The following is a 19,363-nucleotide window of genomic DNA, read 5'->3' as shown; positions in this document are numbered from 1 at the left end:
TATTTTGTCTCATATATGTAATACCATATCTATGTAGGAAAATCACAACAATCATGTATTCAATTGTGTTAGTCACAAAAGACATAAGTTAACACATAGAGAAATACAAAACTGACATAAGGCAAAACAAAAAAAAATCTTAGCAGACACATTTTGTACAAATGATCTTCTGCCATATAAGACTCTTATTTGATTTTCATTATTATTTTCTATATAGGTAAGTACATGACCCACTTCATAAAGGATTCAATACAGAGATGCTCTTCCATTTCATGCCTTTAAAGCACACAATGTCCACACTAGGCAAACGTCCATTCATCAGTGTCTTAATAATGTATGTTAGTCAGGGTTCCATGTATGAAAGTCCATACAGCAGGAGAGCTCAAGTGTAACCAATGGTCAGCATTTTGACCAATTTCTGTCCATTGAAGTCCATTCAGGTCGTAACCATGATATCATGGAACGTGTTAGACACTAGACTGGCTACCAATGTCCCATGCACAGCAGACTGCTACCCCAGCCATAGTGAACTATTTCAGGATGCTTCAAAGACTGTGAAAGGTGAAGGTATATCTTGTCATTACTCCCAGACAGCAGATATGATCTATACAAATAGTGTAGTTCTAGAGGGAGAAAGCCTGATAGACATAATGTGTGTGTCAAAAGACCCACATTCCCACCACTAACAGAGGATTTCCTGTTTGAAAAAGTCCTATCCTTCATGACATCTTCAGATGCAGTCAATTCTCGATTCAACCTTCAGGGTAAACTTGGGGGTAATTCAAATGTGGTATTGCATCGCCCCCTGCTGCAAGCTTTGGGGAATGAAAGTCTCTCTAGTGCACAAGGTACACACCTCACTTTCTGCGTCACGCCCTGATCTGTTTCACCTGTCCTTGTGCTTGTCTCCACCCCCCCCTCCAGGTGTCACCCATCTTCCCCATTGTCCCCTGGGTACTTATACCCGTGTTCTCTGTTTGTCTGTGGCCAATTTGTCTTGTTCGTTCAAGTCAACCAGTGGTTTCTCTCAGCTCCTGCTTTTCCCCAGTCTCGCTTTCCCTAGCCGTCCTGGTTTTGACCCTTGCCTATCCTAACTCTGAACCCGCCTGCATGACCACTCTGCCTGCCCCTGAGCCTGCCTGCCGTCCTGTACCTTTGCCCCTACTCTGGATTATCGACCCCTGCCTGCCTTAACCTGTCGTTTGCCTGCCCCTGTTGCTGTAATAAACATTGTTACTTCAACACAGTCTGCTTTTGGGTCTTACCTGAAACGTCGTACTCTGTGAGGTGAGCATGGTATTTGGGAAAGGGCCATCAGTTGCAGCACTGCAGCCAAGAGACCGAAACTTCAACAGACACAAGGACATGCATGCTACAAGCACCCCAAAACAAGAGGCTAGGCAAGGACTTCTGGGTGGGGTGTTTGTCAGTGCCTATCACTTCGGATTAGAAACTGTCCGTGATCAGCTACTTTATATCAGAAACAGCCTGTGATAGTCCTATGCAGATATAAAACAAAGAACAAATGACATTTCTGAACTACTTTAATCTTTGTGTTTTGTTAAATAATGAATCCTTGAATGGCAGATGTTATTCGTAGAGGGGAAAGACAAAACACGTCCTTGTGTTACCCTGGATCCCATACATGTGGGTTATCTGCAGCTGGGTGAAGCTTGTCTAATGATAATAATATTAGAATCAATATCACTCACACTTCCTAATAGAAATGTCATAATACCATAAAAGAAAATAAGATTAACATCCAAGAAAACATGAGAATGTTGGAGGAAAAACATGTCTGAGAAAAATGACATACAGTAGGCCTATGCACTGAAATTCCTTCCACTTGACCTAAAGTAGTCAGGGTGGAGTTATTTTATTATTTCCTTCCACTTTAGTTGAAATGATGAGTCTGCAGTATTAATCAAATCGCTCACTTCCTCAATACAGGTGGTTGCCATTCCCTGGCCCATTTGGACAACATGTGCCACCACATGAACCATAGTTACCTCTCATCAGCAAGGTTGGTTGAATGATAGTAACCTGACAGGCAAATCCTTCATATATACAGTCATTGTGCAAATCACATTCTGAAGGATATCTTCACACCTGCATAGGTCATGCCATTTGTCTTGGCAGTGGCCATATATGGGCAATTCCATGGTGCAAGGATAGCCCAAACAGGTCATTTTGGGCAAGGATGTCCGGCATATCTTTGAAATTTGTATCCAAAATAATTATTTAAAAATAATTATTAAAGTTGTGAAATGTTTAACATTTTGGCCATACCCAGGCCTTCTCCAACGATATATCTGTAGATGCTAAAAAGCCATAAAGCTTACCGTGTGTTCTGAAATATGAGAAGTGTTTAGGTTAAGAATACACCTTTTTACATGAATTTATGGACAAAGAAAAATATTAACATAAATATCTCAAAAGTACCCTTTTTGATGTTCTTAATTATTAGACATATTGTTGTAAAGATATTCTATAAATAAATCACATTTCCAGAGTGGGCTCTCTGCTACTTTTGAAGTGAGAGCTACGGAAAATTAACATGTTTGAAGAGTATAGCATTACAAACAATATGTCTAAAAATACTTTTGAGATAACTATGTTAATATTTTAAATTATCCATAAATTCATGTAAATGAATTGAACCCTTAATCTAAACACTACTCATATTTCAAAACACACAGTAATATTTTAGATGACAACAAATCTGGCCTAGTAGCATTTACAGACACATAATTTAAGTGTCTTAAAGAAGGCCTGAGTAAGGCAAAAATTACATACATTTCACAACTTTAATACATAATTTGTCAATAATCATATAGACTTCAAATGTATGACAAACATTCTTCCCCCAAAGGACCTTTCTATGGAATTAATTTCAGGAAGATCCAAAACATCATAAATATGTTTGGGCCATCCTGGCATGGAATTGCCCACATACATTAATCTAGTTGTCCGGGGCTGACACTGAAGGTAGGTAATTAACATGGCAGGTTAGGAAAAGGGTTAGGGTTACCTAAAATGCTAAAATGTTCCCTGCTATAACCAGGCCTGCCCTGAGAACAGTCTTGGTTTCCACTAATGCGATTCTGCGCTGTTTACGTTCTTCTTTCTAAATAAAATAGCCACTGTCCTAAAGAAACCCCACAAAGACGGAGAACAATGGATAGAGTGAGGAACTGAAGAGAGAACTCCAGAGGAGGACGAATAAGCATATTGGGCTCAAGGAAGTGAGAATTGGGAAGAGTTCCTTCCGCTTTCTTTTTTTTAAACCTGTCAGATATTTTGTTGTTGATATGAGAGAACACCATTTTTTGAAGATCATAGATAAGTCAGAAAAATGTTGTCAATGTAAAGTATCTGTTTGCGTATGGATTCTCTGTATTGCTCACCAGTCAGAAATATGAACAATTATGTGCCATTTGGTAAGGGATAAATGTAGGGGTCAATGCAACACAATTTCTACAGTACTTGTACAGGTCGAAGGTTGTCTGTCTCACTATCAGCTTTTTGCCTTATTTCTTCAACATTGACTGGTTCATTCTGTGCAACATTTCACCCTTGAGGATTCTAGTTGGGCACATTTCATTAGAGACGAGTCACCCCAGTCCGCAGTTTTTCTTAACTCAGACCAGAGATGAGGCAATGGCATTAATTTCACTTGTCATTTTTTGCACATAAAAAAAAAAGCCAGACATTGCACTTTGCATATTTCTGGCACTCATTATTATGAAATAACTATGATCAGACCGAAAACGTGTGGAAAAGAGATCAGTTGAAATTATACTTTACAAAAATATAAACGCAACATGTAAAGTCTTTGTCCCATGTTTCATGAGCTGAAATAAAAGATCCCCGAAAAGTTCCTTATTTCTCTCAAATGATGTACACAAATTTGTTTACATCCCTGCTAGTGAGCATTTTTCTTTTGCCAAGATCCAACTGACAGGTGTGGCATATCACGTAGCTGATTAAACAGCATGGTCATTAAACAGGTGCACCTTGTGCTGCGGACAATAAAAGGCCACTCTAAAATGTGCCGTTTTGTCACACAACACAAAGCCACAGATGTCTCAAGTTTTGAGGGAGCGTGCAATTGGCATGCTGACTGCATGAATGTCCACCAGAGCTGTTGCCAGACCATTTTTTGTTAATTTCTCTACCATAAGCCTCCTCCAACATCGTTTAAGAGAATTTGGCCTCACAACCACAAACACCATTTAACCACGCCAGCCCAGGACACATCTGGCTTCATTACCTGTGGGATCGTCTGAGGAGTATTTCTGTTTTTACTAAAGGCTTTTGTGGGGAAAAATGTATTCTGATTGGCTGGGCCTGGCTCCCCAGTGTGTGGGCCTGTGCCCTCCAAGGCCCACCAATGGCTGCAACCCTTCCCAGTCATGTGAAATCCATAGATTAGGGCCTAATGAATTTATTTTAATTGACCAATGTCCTTACACAAACTGTAAGTTGTTGCATGTTGCTTTTATATTTTTGTTCAGTATAGATTCAATGGTTGTAAAGATGGAGAAAGGTCTGTCCATAATAAAGAAATGCTCCGCTTTTTTGACACCACACTCCAAAAATAAAGTCCTGCAGTCTCAAGTTTAGTCTTATCTTGACTATTGTCCAGTCTTGTGGTCGAGTGCTGCAAGGAAAGACCTAGTTAAGCTGCAGCTGGTCCAGAACAGAGCGACACTTCTTGTAATCATTGTTATCAGAGGGCATGCCAGTTTCTCTTGGCTAAGAGTTGAGTTGAGACTGGCTGCATTACTTTTTCTTTTTATAAGAAACATTAATGTGTTGAAAATCCCAAATTGTTTGCATAGTTAACTTGAACACAGCTCTGACACACACCCACCCCACCAGACATGCCACCGGGGGTCTTTTCACAGTCCCCAACTTCAGAACAAATTCAAGAATGCGTGCAGTGTTATATAGAGCCATTATTGCATGGAACTCTGTTCCATCTCATATGCTCAAATGAACAGAAAACCTGTTTTCAAAAAACAGATAAAGCAACACCTCACAGCACAACGCCTCTCCCCTAGTTGACCTAGATAGTTTGTGTGTATGTACTGATATGTAGGCTATGTGTGCCATTTTGTAAATTGATGTAGTTCTGTCCTTGAGCTGTTGTTGTCTATTAATGGTCAGTGTTATGTCATGTTTCATGTTTTGTCCAGACCCCAGGAAGAGTAGCTGCTGCTTTCGCAACAGCTAATAGGGATCCTAATAGAATACCCCAAAATACCAAATGCTCGCTGGCTTCCGTTAAATTCAACGCTACGGGTGGCAACAATGTCGTACTCTTTTGGACCAGACAAAATCAGATAGATGGCCTACTGATACAGAAACAAAGGGGTGCTGTTTCACTCACTTGGATGCCTTCTCTGGTGAGATACATTCAGCCTATTGCGAATTGAAGGAAAATTATCAAACACAGAGAGATGAAAGATGAATTATTTTCATATATATATTTTTTTTCTTGGACAATTTTTGGGGGAAGCCTGGCTTCCCTTGGCATCCATGAATACACACCACTGCTGATAGCAATTTGTCGGATGGCGATATCTCGAGAGATGTCACCAGCTGTCTACTACCTTAGATACAGATAAAGTGACTGGCAGATGTGATAGTACACAAGTTTTGATTGGTTTATAGTTTAGTACTCATTGGTGTTTGCCTGTCTAGCTAGCAACATAAAAGTAAGTATTTTGAAAACATTTGCAAGAATTGACATTGCCAACGAATGGAAATGTGTTCAGAAGAAATACATATACACAATATGTAAAATACAGCTCCTCCCTCGACAGAACCTTACGAAAAAGCACCATAGCATTCCTATAAGATTCTTATAAGAAATTGTACATTTTTTTATAATACCCTATAGTTAGCTTAAAGTATGCTATGATATTATTTTGCTATGAAAATACTATAGAATGATTATAGGAGTCTCTATAGTATTTTTGACCAATAATAACTTCAGAATATCCAATAAGATTTCAATAGTATAAATAATATGCAGTATCTCTATAGTATTCTTATGAATTTAAATAGCGTTCCTGTATTATTTTCTATAGTATTCCCCTGAAGTTATTGAAAGCATTCCTATAGGCTATTCCTGTCGGGTTTGTAATAGTATTCTAATTGAGGTGATGAAAATTATCCTGCAAGCAAAAAAAGAAAGCCAACCAATATTTATTTTATATGCCAACATGGGTATAGCCAGGTTACTTTTAAAGTAGTATGATTTTTTGGGGGTTGGATACTTTCAATACATTAAATCCAATAAATAAATTAATATTAATTTATTTTTATTTAAAAAAGCATATTTTCCACTGAACATGTTAACCACATGTATAATACAATATATAAGCGATGGCCCTTGCATCACTGATGTATGTCCCTGATAAGTTATCATTGAGTGATACAATTAGAATCACACAGATTCAATGACATACAACACATTCTGTGATCTCCAACTATTGCTCAATTCCAGTGAAACTAAATGCATGTGTTTTAACTGGAAGCTGCACGTCCCTAACATATCCTCATACAGGATGGACCTGAATTAAAGTATGTTGATGATTTTCTTGGCCAGGTCACCATTGCAAATGAGAATCGGTTCTCATTATCAATCAGCTCAATAACATCAACCAGCTCTCTAAAAAACAGCCATAACTAATCTCTCTCATAAATGTTTGGCAGAGGGACAAGCCAGCCATCCACATGAATACATTTACACTTGATATCTTCCAAAGAAAAAGCTTTTTTTTTGTCTCGACCTCTCAACTTTCACACACTTTTTTTGATGAGATAGATTGCGGCCTAGTTTGAATTACATATGGTTGAACCACAACAATGGGAATAGGTTGACATAAGCAGTTTGTTTGACAAATGCAATTCAGCCTAACAAAGAAAAAGAACAGCAGTTGTGCACAACATCCATTTTTGAACATGACTGAGGTATTATCCCTTTTTTCTGAGATTTTGTAGTTAGTTGTGTGATAAACAATCCATAAATGAATCGTCCGTATGACTCCATAGACTGGGACGGGACAAATCCGGTAATTAGTTATACTACAGCAAGTTTTACAGAAGCTGTGAGGTGAAGAGGAACAGATTTTCCAAGAGTTTTGGGAGCATGAGATTTTTTCTCCTTTCAATCTCCTGTCTGCAAACTTTGTAAGGAATATACCGAACTCTGACTCCGGGTGAAATCCTAAAACACTAAGACGTTTGGAAATGTCTCGCCAAAGAAGGAAAAGCTGGCAAATTTGTTATGGAACACACTGCGTCACATGGAAAAGAGATTTCAAACTTGAATTGTTACCCTCAAATGTAAAATATGACGTTGCCCAGAGAGGCCCCCAGTTCAGTACACTATCAGTAAGGTAGATTAGCTGATGACAATTGAAAGAAACATTTTCTTGTCCATATAATTCTTCCATTTTCTTGACAAAGAGGACTAAAGAAATGTTAGCTAATCTAAAGTCACGCTGTGAAATAGATCCTTGGACCATAATATGTTTTTTTTTGTAGAAATGGAGCCAGAAGGATGCCAGGCAGAACAGTGATTGAATAAAACAGAAGAAATGCACGACACTCCGATGCGTTCTAAACTTGTCTCGTATGCGGTGATCACGGTATTCTTGTGATTTTCTTTAGTGGCTTGAGATTTAGCAGTAGAACGTCTAATTCTGTAATTTGTCAGCCTATGTACGACGGATTCAAACAGTTGCACGTGTCCAAATAAAGAGACAGAAGTTGTCGAGTTATGCCGAGGAGAACAGAATGCATGCATCAGGCACAAAACCAAACACAATGTTGCACAATGGAAGCAAAAACAGTTGACAACCCCTTTACACCATTTTGCGGAATGTCAGTGCGAGCAGTGTGAAATGCATTATCCTTAAATTGATTGTGTGATCTTTCAATTTGCAGTTGTTGACTGTAAGGATAGGATCTTACATATCCTCTGCCTTTGGGGACAACTTTCCCGGGGTGCAAGCACCAGTCACAACCATATTCACCATTGAATTGCTTACAGTAACGAGGTACTGGCCTGGCAATTGCATCTAAGGAACAAATCAAGGAGAAGACATAAAGCCGCCACATAAAAGGCGCCAAGCTCTACGTAACTAAATCGTGCGCATGGGCGGAAGTTAAAAAACTAGGCGCGAGCAAAGAAAATAACGGTTTACGCTCAGTTTGCACTTTGCAGCACAAGCAAAATATCACCAAACATGTATGCACTTGTGTATTTCTTTGAAGAAAGGACATCAGAAATTGTTGAAATGGAAAACATTGAAGAGTTTGATGGGACGTGCGATAATTTTCAAGAATGTATTGTTAATTGGCAGCGCAAGGGTAAGAGATATCCTGCCTATGTCATGGCTCTGGATGGTAAGCTAACTAGCTAGCTACCAGCTAATGACAGTATAACGTAGCTAGCTAACAATATATGGTTAATGTTATCAATCGTTAAACTCAGATATAAAAAAGTAATACAGACAAAACATTGGCTATAACAATAAGAAGTAATGTAGCTAACGTTCGCTAGCTAAGGAGCTAGTTATATCACTTAAGTTCACTAGTATGTGTAGGTAGCATGCTAACCACTGGCTAGTTAGCTGTTCGGCAAGCCGGGGCGGCAGATAGACTGGAGAAGACTAGCCTACCTTCATCAAGGCAGAAGGCACCTCAACTTTCTTTATATTTGGTAACATTGCATAATTAAAAAAGGATTATAAACCAACTTTGGGAAAAGTTATAGTCCTAATGAACATTCTGTAAAAGTACATCTGATGTCAAATAGGGACTATTAACTAGAGAGCCCTTTACCTAGCTAGGTTGCACATAAAAACAATGTATCAAATATCAATCAATTATGGTATCAAAGGCTTTAAAAATGTACTTGAATTTAGCTTACCTGAGACAAATCGCCAGGCGTTCAACTGGGCTGATGGACTCGGTAGTTGGTATCCACCCGGGTGATCCTGGCTCCAACCATCTGGAGCAGGTGATCGAACTGGCTTGGGTCCAAACGAAAGTAACATCGGAATTCCTCTCCAAACAGTCGAAGCTCTTGAATGACACGGTGGAACTCCCCTGCCTGCTTTCGTGACTTTAACCATCTCTGGACCTACACAGACACTGCGCTTTCGGCGGCACTGGTCCCGGCCCAACAGCGCGATCAAAACCACCTTCCTCAACGTTGTTCTCATTGTTGAAAGAGCCTACTCTGCTATCTTGACTATTTATTATTGCCTCCAAAACTTATTCCCTCCAAAACTGCATTTTAGAGGGAAATTATATTATAGGCTCTCATAATTAATTTGTGGATGTCATCGAATAAATAATAAACTTGGCAAATAAATGAATAAAAAATGTAAAGAAATTCTACAGTCAAACTGTTTTTATTATGTTATCCCACATGTTGTCACTGGATATGTGCAACAAAAATTCAACATTCACATTTTGCTACTTTCTGTCAAGTCTATGCATACAATTTTATGCATACATTTGATAAATCCAATGTATGCACCACACAGAACGCACTGCCTCTGCAAGGCAATGCTGCAAGGCAAATGCAGCGTTCCATTGTAAATGAATTTACTTCTGGTGTATCAAAACGCAATGACACAGTCGATGTGTTTGAAGTGTTAGAGCGTTGGACTAGTAACGGAAAGGTTGCAAGATCGAATCCCCGAGCTGACAAGGTAATAATCCGTCGTTCTGCCCCTGAACAAGGCAGTTAACCCACTGTTCCTAGGCCGTCATTGAAAATAAGAATTTGTTCTTAACTGACTTGCCTGGTAAAATAAAAGATATAGCTAGCAAGGTTGCAAACACAGCTTATGATATTATGGGGTGAGAGGGTATGCAACATGGTGAGTGATGTGAGCCACTAACTAATGTTCATTTTTACTTTGTAGAAGATCGCAAGAGACCAGTAGAAATGTCAGAATGTGCAAGCGAAGAAAGGATAGAGGAATGAGTGAGAAAGTAAAGAACCCGCATTATGTGGAAGAAGCGGAAAATACAACTCAAAAGGCATGCTTAGTTGTGAAGTTGACTAGCTATAGCTAGCTCTTTGCTATTTGTTACTCTACCAGAGTATCACAGAAAAAGAAGAGGGCTGAGTCTGAAAAAAAAAAAAAAACATCAGGCAGAACTAATGACCAGTGTATCACGTCAAGTAAGTTTCTAACACTTTGTAGCATTAGTTGTGCAATTTAAGTTGATGCTTTAAAGGTGAATTTAACCATGTCTCACCTACTTTATGTACTAATATTAGCATTACACTTTGTGTCATAAAAATCTGATTTCTCCTCAACACAACCAAATACATTTAAAAAAGTTATGTGGTTAATAACTATGTCTGAAACCCCTCCAAAAATATGTCCCCTATTCATGTCTAAATTTGTAAGTTGTAGAAAGAATCTTTGTCCTTCCAGGCCAGACCGCAGTGACCTCACCTTAGTGTCAAAACAGGAAATGCAAATGCAGCTAACCACTGCAAACTTTCAAATATGGATCTCAAAAGAGAAAATGCAACACTCAGACAATCTCTCTCCATGATTGAAGGTAAGCTTTCCTGTTTGTGGATGCTCCCACTGAATATTCCCACCCTGCATGCAAGTCCAGGTTTAGTTGTGTATATACCCATAGATACTGTGATTAGGTTCAGTTGTAGATGTATCTGTGAATAGGTACAGTTGTATAGTGTCTACCAATCTATTAGTTGATTGCATACAAGTAATGATAGCACATTATGTTCTATATTTTCAGAGTTGCCAGGTTTGCTCCAGGAGGTGAAAAACCTAAAGAGGGAGAGAATGAGACACAATTTCAAAGGGTGTGTGTGTTTGGTTTAAGCTTGATGATCAGAATATGAGGAGTAGAGATTGAGAGTAGGAAAGATTATTAGAAGTTGGAAGGATGTAGTTGAATGAATCTGTATTCACTTTCTCTAACTGTCTGTCATTCTGTGTGTTCCCAGACATGGCTGGTGGTTTGAGACCCATCCCCAAATCTCACAATGGTGAGAGATTAAACACGGTTTCTAACGGTGTGTGTGTTATAGATTGTTGTTGGTTGATGATCAGAATATGAGGAGTAGAGATTGAGAGTAGGGGGGATGATTAGAAGTTGTAAGGAGGTGGTTGAATTAATCTGTATTAAATCTCTTTAACTGTCTGTCATACTGTGTGTTCCCAGACATCATGGCTGGTGAATCCACACCCTTCCTCCAACCCCCAAAAGCAGCAGTCCAAGACATAGCCATCACAACCCTACCAGACATTATGGTAGGGTGACTTCAAATCTTGAGCTGTAAAGCGGGGATGCAAACTAGTCACAATTTGAATACAAAAGCAGGTGTATTAACATTGTAACAACACAGCAAGCAGAAAAATACTGTATGCATGTGCAATTTTGCTTACCGTAAATTCCGGACTATAAGCCGCAACTTTTTTCCCAGGCTTTGAACCTCGCGGGTGGCTAATATATGGATTTTTCCCGCTTTCAAATTTTTTTTTCTCCAAAAAAACACATTCTGTGACGTGCTCAGTTTTTTGGTGGCATGAAGCTTTCATTAGACCAATGAAATTGCCGAACGGGTGAAGGTCAAACAACGTTTTTGTTTACTGTTTAGATTAAATCGAGCGCTCTCAAACTTCCCATCATTCTGATTACGGTAGTCAATTTGTCACCCTCATCATGGCAAAGACACAGAGAAATGCATATGATGCAGCTTTCAAGTTGAAGGCGATTGATCTGGCTGTTGGAAAAGGAAATAGAGCTGCTGCACGGGAGCTTGGTCTTAATGAGTCGATGATAGGACGTTGGAAACAGCAGCGTGAGGAATTGACTCAAAAGACAACTAAAGCTTACTGCTAATTTTTTATTTTTTGTTACAAGCCGTGTTTCCTTAAAGCCTATTTATTTTTGTTACAAGCCGTGTTTCGTTAAAGCCTATTTATTTTTGTTACAAGCCGTGTTTCGTTAAAGCCTATTTATTTTTGTTACAAGCCGTGTTTCGTTAAAGCCTGTGTAAAGTTCATTTGTTTCAATGTACCGGTAGGCACCTGCGGCTTATAGACATGTGCGGCTTATTTATGTTCAAAATAATATATATTTTTTAATTCAGTGGTTGCGGCTTATATTCAGGTGCGCTTAATAGTCCGGAAATTACGGTAATTTAATGTAAATGTTTATTGCATATTGTAGTACAATGATAATTTGTCTTATAAGTGTTTTAACTTATAGAGCGCCATATACCATATACCATTAGTATATCTTTGTATATTGGTATAGTAATGTATAATATTAGTTATTGCTATAGTATCACTATAAGAAGATGTTATAGTATTCCTTTAAGATAACTATAGTTATTCTATACTATGTCTGAATTTACCATAAGAATACTATAGAATTTGTTAAAAGTTTTTCTGTGATATTTCTATAATATTCTTCTATTGTAATCTTATAGGATCACTATAATATTGCTATATTTATTGCTATATTGTTACTATAAGATTGCTATTGTTATACTATAGTATGTCCGAATTTACCACAAGAATACTATACGTTTTTTTTGTGATATTTATATAATACTCTTTTATATTAATCCTATGGTGCCTTTTTGTAAGGGTGAGATCGATCATCTCGAAAACTAAAGCAGATACTGTAATTTTCTACGGCCCACCACACATGAATATCAATATTAGTTTTGCGTCCCTTTTTCAGGACCCTGTCTTTCAAAGATAATTCGTAAAAATCCAAATAACTTCACAGATCTTCATTGTAAAGGGTTTAAACACTGTTCCCCATGCTTGTTCAATGAATCATAAACAATTAATGAACATGCACCTGTGGAACGGTCGTTAAGACACTAACAGCTTACAGACGGTAGGCAATTAAGATAACAGTTATGAAAACTTAGGACACTAAAGAGGCCTTTCTAGTAACTCTGAAAAACACAAAAAGAAAGATGCCCAGGGTCCCTGCTCATCTGCGTGAATGTGCCTTAGGCATGCTGTAAGGAGGCATGAGGACTGCAGATGTGGCCAGGGCAATAAATTGCAACGTCCGTACTGTGAGACGCCTATGACAGCGCTACAGGGAGACAGGACGGACAGCTGATCGTCCTTGCAGTGGCAGACCACGTGTAACAACACCTGCACAGGATCGGTACATCCGAACATCACACCTGCGGGACAGGTACAGGATGGAAACAACAACTGCCCGAGTTACACCAGGAAGGCACAATCCCTCTATCAGTGCTCAGACTGTACGCAACAGGCTGAGAGAGGCTGGACTGCGGGCTTGTAGGCCTGTTGTAAGGCAGGTCCTCACCAGACATCATTGGCAACAACGTCGGCTATGGGCACAAACCCACCGTCGCTGGACCAGACAGTACTGGCAAAAAGTGCTCTTCACTCACAAGTCGCGGTTTTGTCTCACCAGGGGTGATGTTCGGATTTGCGTTTATCGTCGAAGGAATGAGCGTTACACCAAGGCCTGAACTCTGAAGCGGGATCGATTTGGAGATGGGGGGTCCGTCATGGTCTTGGGCGGTGTGTCACAGCATCATCGGACTGAGCTTGTTGTCATTGCAGGCAATCTCAACGCTGTGCGTTACAGGGAAGACATCCTCCTCCCTCATGTGGTACCCTTCTTGCAGGCTCATCCTGACATGACCCTCCAGCATGACAATGCCGCCAGCCATACTGCTCGTTCTGTGCGTGATTACCTGCAAGACAGGAATGTCAGTGTTCTGCCATGGCCAGCGAAGAGCCTAGATCTCAATCCCATTGAGCACGTCTGGGACCTGTTAGATCAGAGGGTGAGGGCTAGGGCCGAAATCGTCCCACCCTATTCAACAGCCAGTGAAAAATCAGATCGCCAGATTTAAAACCACAAAATGTCATAATTCAAAGTTCTCAAACATAGGACTATTTTACACCATTTTATAGATACACTTCTCCTGAATCGAACCACGTTGTCCGATTTCCAAAAGGCTTTACAGCGAAGCAAAACATTAGATTATGTTAGGAGAGTACATCGACACGTGACCTTCATCAGAAGGCACTTCCAGGAGTCCCAGGTACTCAACAAATGTTGTTTTGTTCGATAAAATCCATAATTTATGTCCAAATAACTCCATGTTGTTTGTGCGTTCAGTAAGGTACTCCAAATGTAGGGCGCGCGAGGGAAATGTCACGAGAAAAGTTTAAAAAAATTGTATTTACATTCGTTCAAACATGTCAAACGTTGTAAAACATCAATCTTTAGGGCCTATAGAACGTGAAGATTCAGTAATATTTCAACCGGACGGTTCCTGTGTCTTGAAAAAGGATTTGGAACAGAGCTAACACTCTCATGAACGCACACCAATGAAGTGATGTCATTCCTTGGGTTACCAACTTCCCAGCCTTCCAGTCGGGTCTCTGTTTATCGTAGACGCCTCAAACAAGGTTCTAAAGACTGTTGACATCTAGTGGAAGCCTTGGGAAGTGCAAAATGAATCCTTAGTCACTGTGTGTTCGATTGGCAAGACTTGAAAGGACTACAAGCACCGGAATTCTCACTTCCTGCTTAGATTTTTCTCCGTTTTTTGCCTGCCATATGAGTTCTGTTATACTCACAGACATCATTCAAACAGTTTTAGAAACTTAAGAGTGTTTTCTATCCAAATCTACTAGTAATATGCATATTCCAGTTCCTGGGCCCGAGTAGTAGGCCGTTTAATTTGGGTACGTTTTTCATCCGGCCGTGAAAATACTGCCCCTTACCCTAGTGAAGTTAATCTTATGTTCATATAAATATTTACACGTTAAGTTTGCTGAAAATATACGCAGTTGACAGTGAGAGGACGTTTCTTTTTCTGCTGAGTTTAGTATTATATGGACAGAGTGGCCCTGATCCTAGATCAGAATTCCTACTCTGATGGTGAATTCTCTCTCCCTCATCCTTTCAATAACTTCAGTCGGACCCCCTGGTCAATGATTAGTAGATGTGGGTGAGTGGACATACATCTGGGACTAGCCTAGAGGACTGGGCAGGACTGATTTCTTCATCCCTCCCGCCTGCATTCGCAGTTTTCTGTCTGACTCCCTCCCGCTACCGCAATGTTATTTTAGGCATATGTGACGCAGCTCACTTGCCAGCCATGGTGCCATCAATTTTGCGCCCTATAGGCAATATGAACATTTGCAAAAAATACCCTGAGAAATAGCCTAGGTTAAATTACCTGAGATTCTCACGTGGTCCATTATATTAAGCTATCGTTATTACTGGGCTATATCAGCCAATATGGTAGACGTCATTTGAAAAGAGCAGAGTTGGAGAGACTTGCACTTTTTCGCTTTAGCAATTTTTCTAGCCTACCTTTTAGGATTGGGACGATTTTCAGAAGGAGACAAATATGGGTGATCAATATTTATTTCTAGGCAATGTAGTAAACTAATTAGCTAGCTACTACCATAGCCAGTTCAGCTCTAGCTATCTGTCAGATAGCGATATGAGGTGACAATTATTACTATCTAACAGCTGTTGTTTGTGTGGAAATGTTTTGTAGCCTTTGCTTTGTCCCATTTCAACAAAAATAAATGAATTTGGCTAGCTTTCGCCAGTTGATGTGCCATTAGAGAGAGAGCTGGCCAAAAGTTGGCTAACGTTAGCTATTATTTTTGCTTCAATCACACTAGACCTGAATCAAACAATGGAACCAGCGGCCAAACAATTGAAGCTTGATAATCTGATATTCAAAAAATAATAATACAAATAAAAAGTGATGCAGCCAGTCTCATGAGTTTTTATTAGAGTCAGTATAGCAATGTTTATTTTACCTTTATTTAACAAGGCAAGTCAGTTAAGAACAAATTCTTATTTTCAATGACAGCCTAGGAACAGTGGGTTAACTGCCTTGTTCAGGGGCAGAATTCGAATCAGCTCGGGGATTCAAACTTGCAATATTTTGGTTACTAGTCGAATGCTCTAACCATTAGGCTACGCTGCCGCCCCAACATAACGTTATTAATATGTCAGTTTCCCTAGCTAATTCCCTAGCTGCTTTTCACACTCACACTAATAAACAGCTCTACAGGCTAAATTGTCGTGGTGCATAGTCAGTACACAACACTGCTCATTAGGGTCAGAAGGTGACAGGTATCAAGGCAGGGTCAGACAGCCAGGGAATACCAGTCTATGGAGCTCAGGTGAATTTTGCAGTATATTATAACAATATCAGTGAATGATACAAAGTTCCATGTTGAGGTGATGGGTAGACCTACAGTACAGGACAGCGGTTTAAGATGAAAGGTACAGTCTGGGATCTGGGAATAATGTTAATTTTATTGAACCATTGATTCTATTCTTGGATAATATAAAGTATACATGTACACCAAGGTAATTCTTTGTCATGCCTCATCTTAGGAGGATCAGATTGTGGCAGGGGTCTCAGCAGGGTCAGGTAGCCAGGGAAAACCAGTCTATGACGGCGCTGAGGTTAATTTTTGCAGATAAAACACTTTATTCTCTCTGTGCAAACACTAGACAAGCAAGATGATTCAGAGATTGAAACTATTTGCAGGCTGTCTGACAAACCTCCAAAGTTGATTTCCAAACTGTATCTAGGGTTGATGGAGGCTTTTTCCGATGGCACAAAACATGTAAAACTAAAATGTGAGGAAAACTAGGAGCTATTGATGATGATGAATGTATACAGATATGTTAGAATGCCAAGTCCTGTTCATATAATCTCAGACATAAACTACTGCAGTTTTAAGACCATCCATAGATCATACTATATGCCAGTGAAACTGAATAACATGCACTTAGAAATGTATTTCCTCTGCTGGAGGTGTAAAACACAAAAGGGGACATATTTGCATATGTTATGGTCTTGTGAAGGCTGGCTGAATTCTGGCAAAGAGCATGTTCTTTTACCTCAGCATGTCTACAGATTATCCCTTCTCTCTGTTTTTGTTTGCTTGGAAATGTTGATAATGGAGACTTATAAGAAGAAACTGTGTAACCAAGCATTTATATCGGCTAAGAAATGCATTGACATTAATTGTAAGGTTGATTATCCTCCCACAATGGCACAAAGGACGGCAGAAATGTAAAATGTATCACTAGATTTGATTTATTACAAGATTAACGGTATACTTTGCAACTTTCATAAGGTCTGGATGCCTTATATGGAATACAGTATAACTAAAGGAGTCTGTATTGAAAACATGCCCACGTCAGGGGAGATACCTATTTAGGCTGGGCTGCTCAGTACGAGTCCTGGGACTCTGCTGTCCTGTGGGTTGTCACTCTGGCCTTGGCCTAACACACCCAAAACCAATTATGAATATTTCACTGAGAACTTAAAGCTGAGTGGAGTGTGTTGGATTGGGGCGCTTCAGGGTAGTGGACCCCTAGGGACAGAACGGGGCGACCCAACTATATTGTGTGCATGTAAAAAGAGCTCTGTTGGTTAAAGGTGCAACACAATATTGATTATTTGAATTCGTTAAGTCCTATCAATCATTTAAACATATTTAATAATGATATCTTACCTAGCTTGACGACCTTGGGCATTTTTTATTATTTTATTTGTTCTAAATAGAGAAGGCTAGAAGGGCCATGGTTCATTTGGACTGTGTAGAAATGGAAGAAATTAGCTTTAGATGCCCAAAAGATTTCTGGAGGAGACCCAGACCCCACGCCAGGTTATGTCCCCCACCCACACACTTCTAAAACCAATGTTGCGCCCCTGGGTAGGATACTGAAGTTGAAGCAGCGAATTCTGAGTGTGTGTGAATAATGCAACAAAGACGACCGTTTCCAAATTATCTGCGGGACAACAAAAATATTTTCATCCCAAAGTTGTTTGTCTGACCACCTGCTCCCACCCGCAACATGAAAAATGCCGGCCGCGCCGCGATGATCTCTGTTGGGACCCGCAGGTCCTCTCCCATCGCCGAGGCCAGGAATAGTCCTTCAGCCAAAGTGGAAGATAAGTTCATCGCTATGCAATACTGACCGAGGTAGCCTATGCTTTGAGTAGCAACAGACTGACTGACAGGCAGTCAGGCAGAGACACACACACTCACATTTGACTTGACCTTATATTGACAGCACTCTACTCCCAGATCCCCCCCCCCCTCAACCTTTCTCTCCCATTAACCTTCCCCTTTCTCCACCCTAGGTGCCACGTGGTCTCCCATCTCTTTCATAGCTGGACCCCGCCACATAAATCCTCTTTGTCAAGACAGGTAAATTAAGAGCTACACTGGCCTGGCTTTGGCTTCAAGGTGGGTCACAGTTACAATCCCCTTTGCTTCCACCCACCTCAATTATCTACTAGGGTCTTCACATTCTTCTTGAGGCGCTCATATTACTTTCTATATTATAGGGTACGAAGCATGTGTTTTTACTCACCAATGTAACAAGACAGTGTGGTCAAAGACTTGGTAACTTAGTTGTAGTCACTATCTGGTTACCTATTACATATTTATTAACTTATTTCTGGATATCTTTTAAACTACCCACAATGCGCTATTTCTCAATGTCACATGGACGACAAAAGTATGTGGACACCCCTTCAAATTAGTGGATTCAGCCACACCTGTTGCTGATAAAATCGAGCACAGAGCCATGCAATCTCCATAAACAAACATTGGAGGTAGAATGGCCTTATTGAAGAGCTCAGTGACTTTCAACGTGGCATTGTCATAGGATCCCACATTTCCAACCCTGCTAGAGCTGCCCCGAACTGTAAGGGCTGTTATTGTGAATTGGAAACGTCTAGGACCAAGAACAGCTCAGCCGCAAAGTGATATGCGACACAAGCTCACAGAACGGGAACGTTGAGTGCTGAAACGCATAGCGCGTACAAAATCGTCTGTCCTCAGTTGCAACACTCACTACCGAGTTCCAAACTGCCTTTGGAAGCAACGCCAGCATAAGAACTGTTCGCCGGGAGCTTCATGAAATGGGTTTCCATGGCCGAGCATCCGCACACAAGCCTAAGATCACCATGCACAATACCAAGCATCGGCTGGAGTGGTGTAAAGCTCGGCGCCATTGGACTCTGGAGGAAGCGTGTTATCTGGAGTGATTAATCACGCTTCACCATCTGGCAGTCCAACAGATTAATCTGGGTATGGCGGATGCCAGGAGAAAAGTTTGGTGGAGTATGAATAATGTTCTGGGCTGTTTTTCATAGTTCAGGCCCCTTAGTTCCAGTGAAGAGAACTCTTAACGCTACAGCGTACAAAGACATTCTAGATGATTCTGTTCTTCCAACTTTGTGGCAACAGTTTGGGAAGGCCCTTTCCGGTTT

General features: G+C 40.1%; 1 long non-coding RNA gene across 1 annotated transcript; it reads left to right on the top strand.

The window, feature by feature from the left end:
* The first annotated feature begins 10,237 nt into the window (after nt 1–10,237).
* Nucleotides 10,238–18,988, top strand: LOC106613693 (uncharacterized). Its single transcript, XR_006756912.1, has 4 exons — nt 10,238–10,608; nt 11,024–11,092; nt 11,242–11,330; nt 18,227–18,988. It is a non-coding gene; the product is annotated as an uncharacterized lncRNA (long non-coding RNA).
* Nucleotides 18,989–19,363: the final 375 nt, after the last annotated feature.

Source organism: Salmo salar, chromosome ssa10 (genome assembly GCF_905237065.1).
Source record: "Salmo salar chromosome ssa10, Ssal_v3.1, whole genome shotgun sequence".
Classification (NCBI taxonomy): Eukaryota; Metazoa; Chordata; class Actinopteri; order Salmoniformes; family Salmonidae; genus Salmo; species Salmo salar.
The sequence above is the reverse complement of the archived record's forward strand: the minus strand, read 5'-3'. Positions and strand labels throughout refer to the sequence as shown.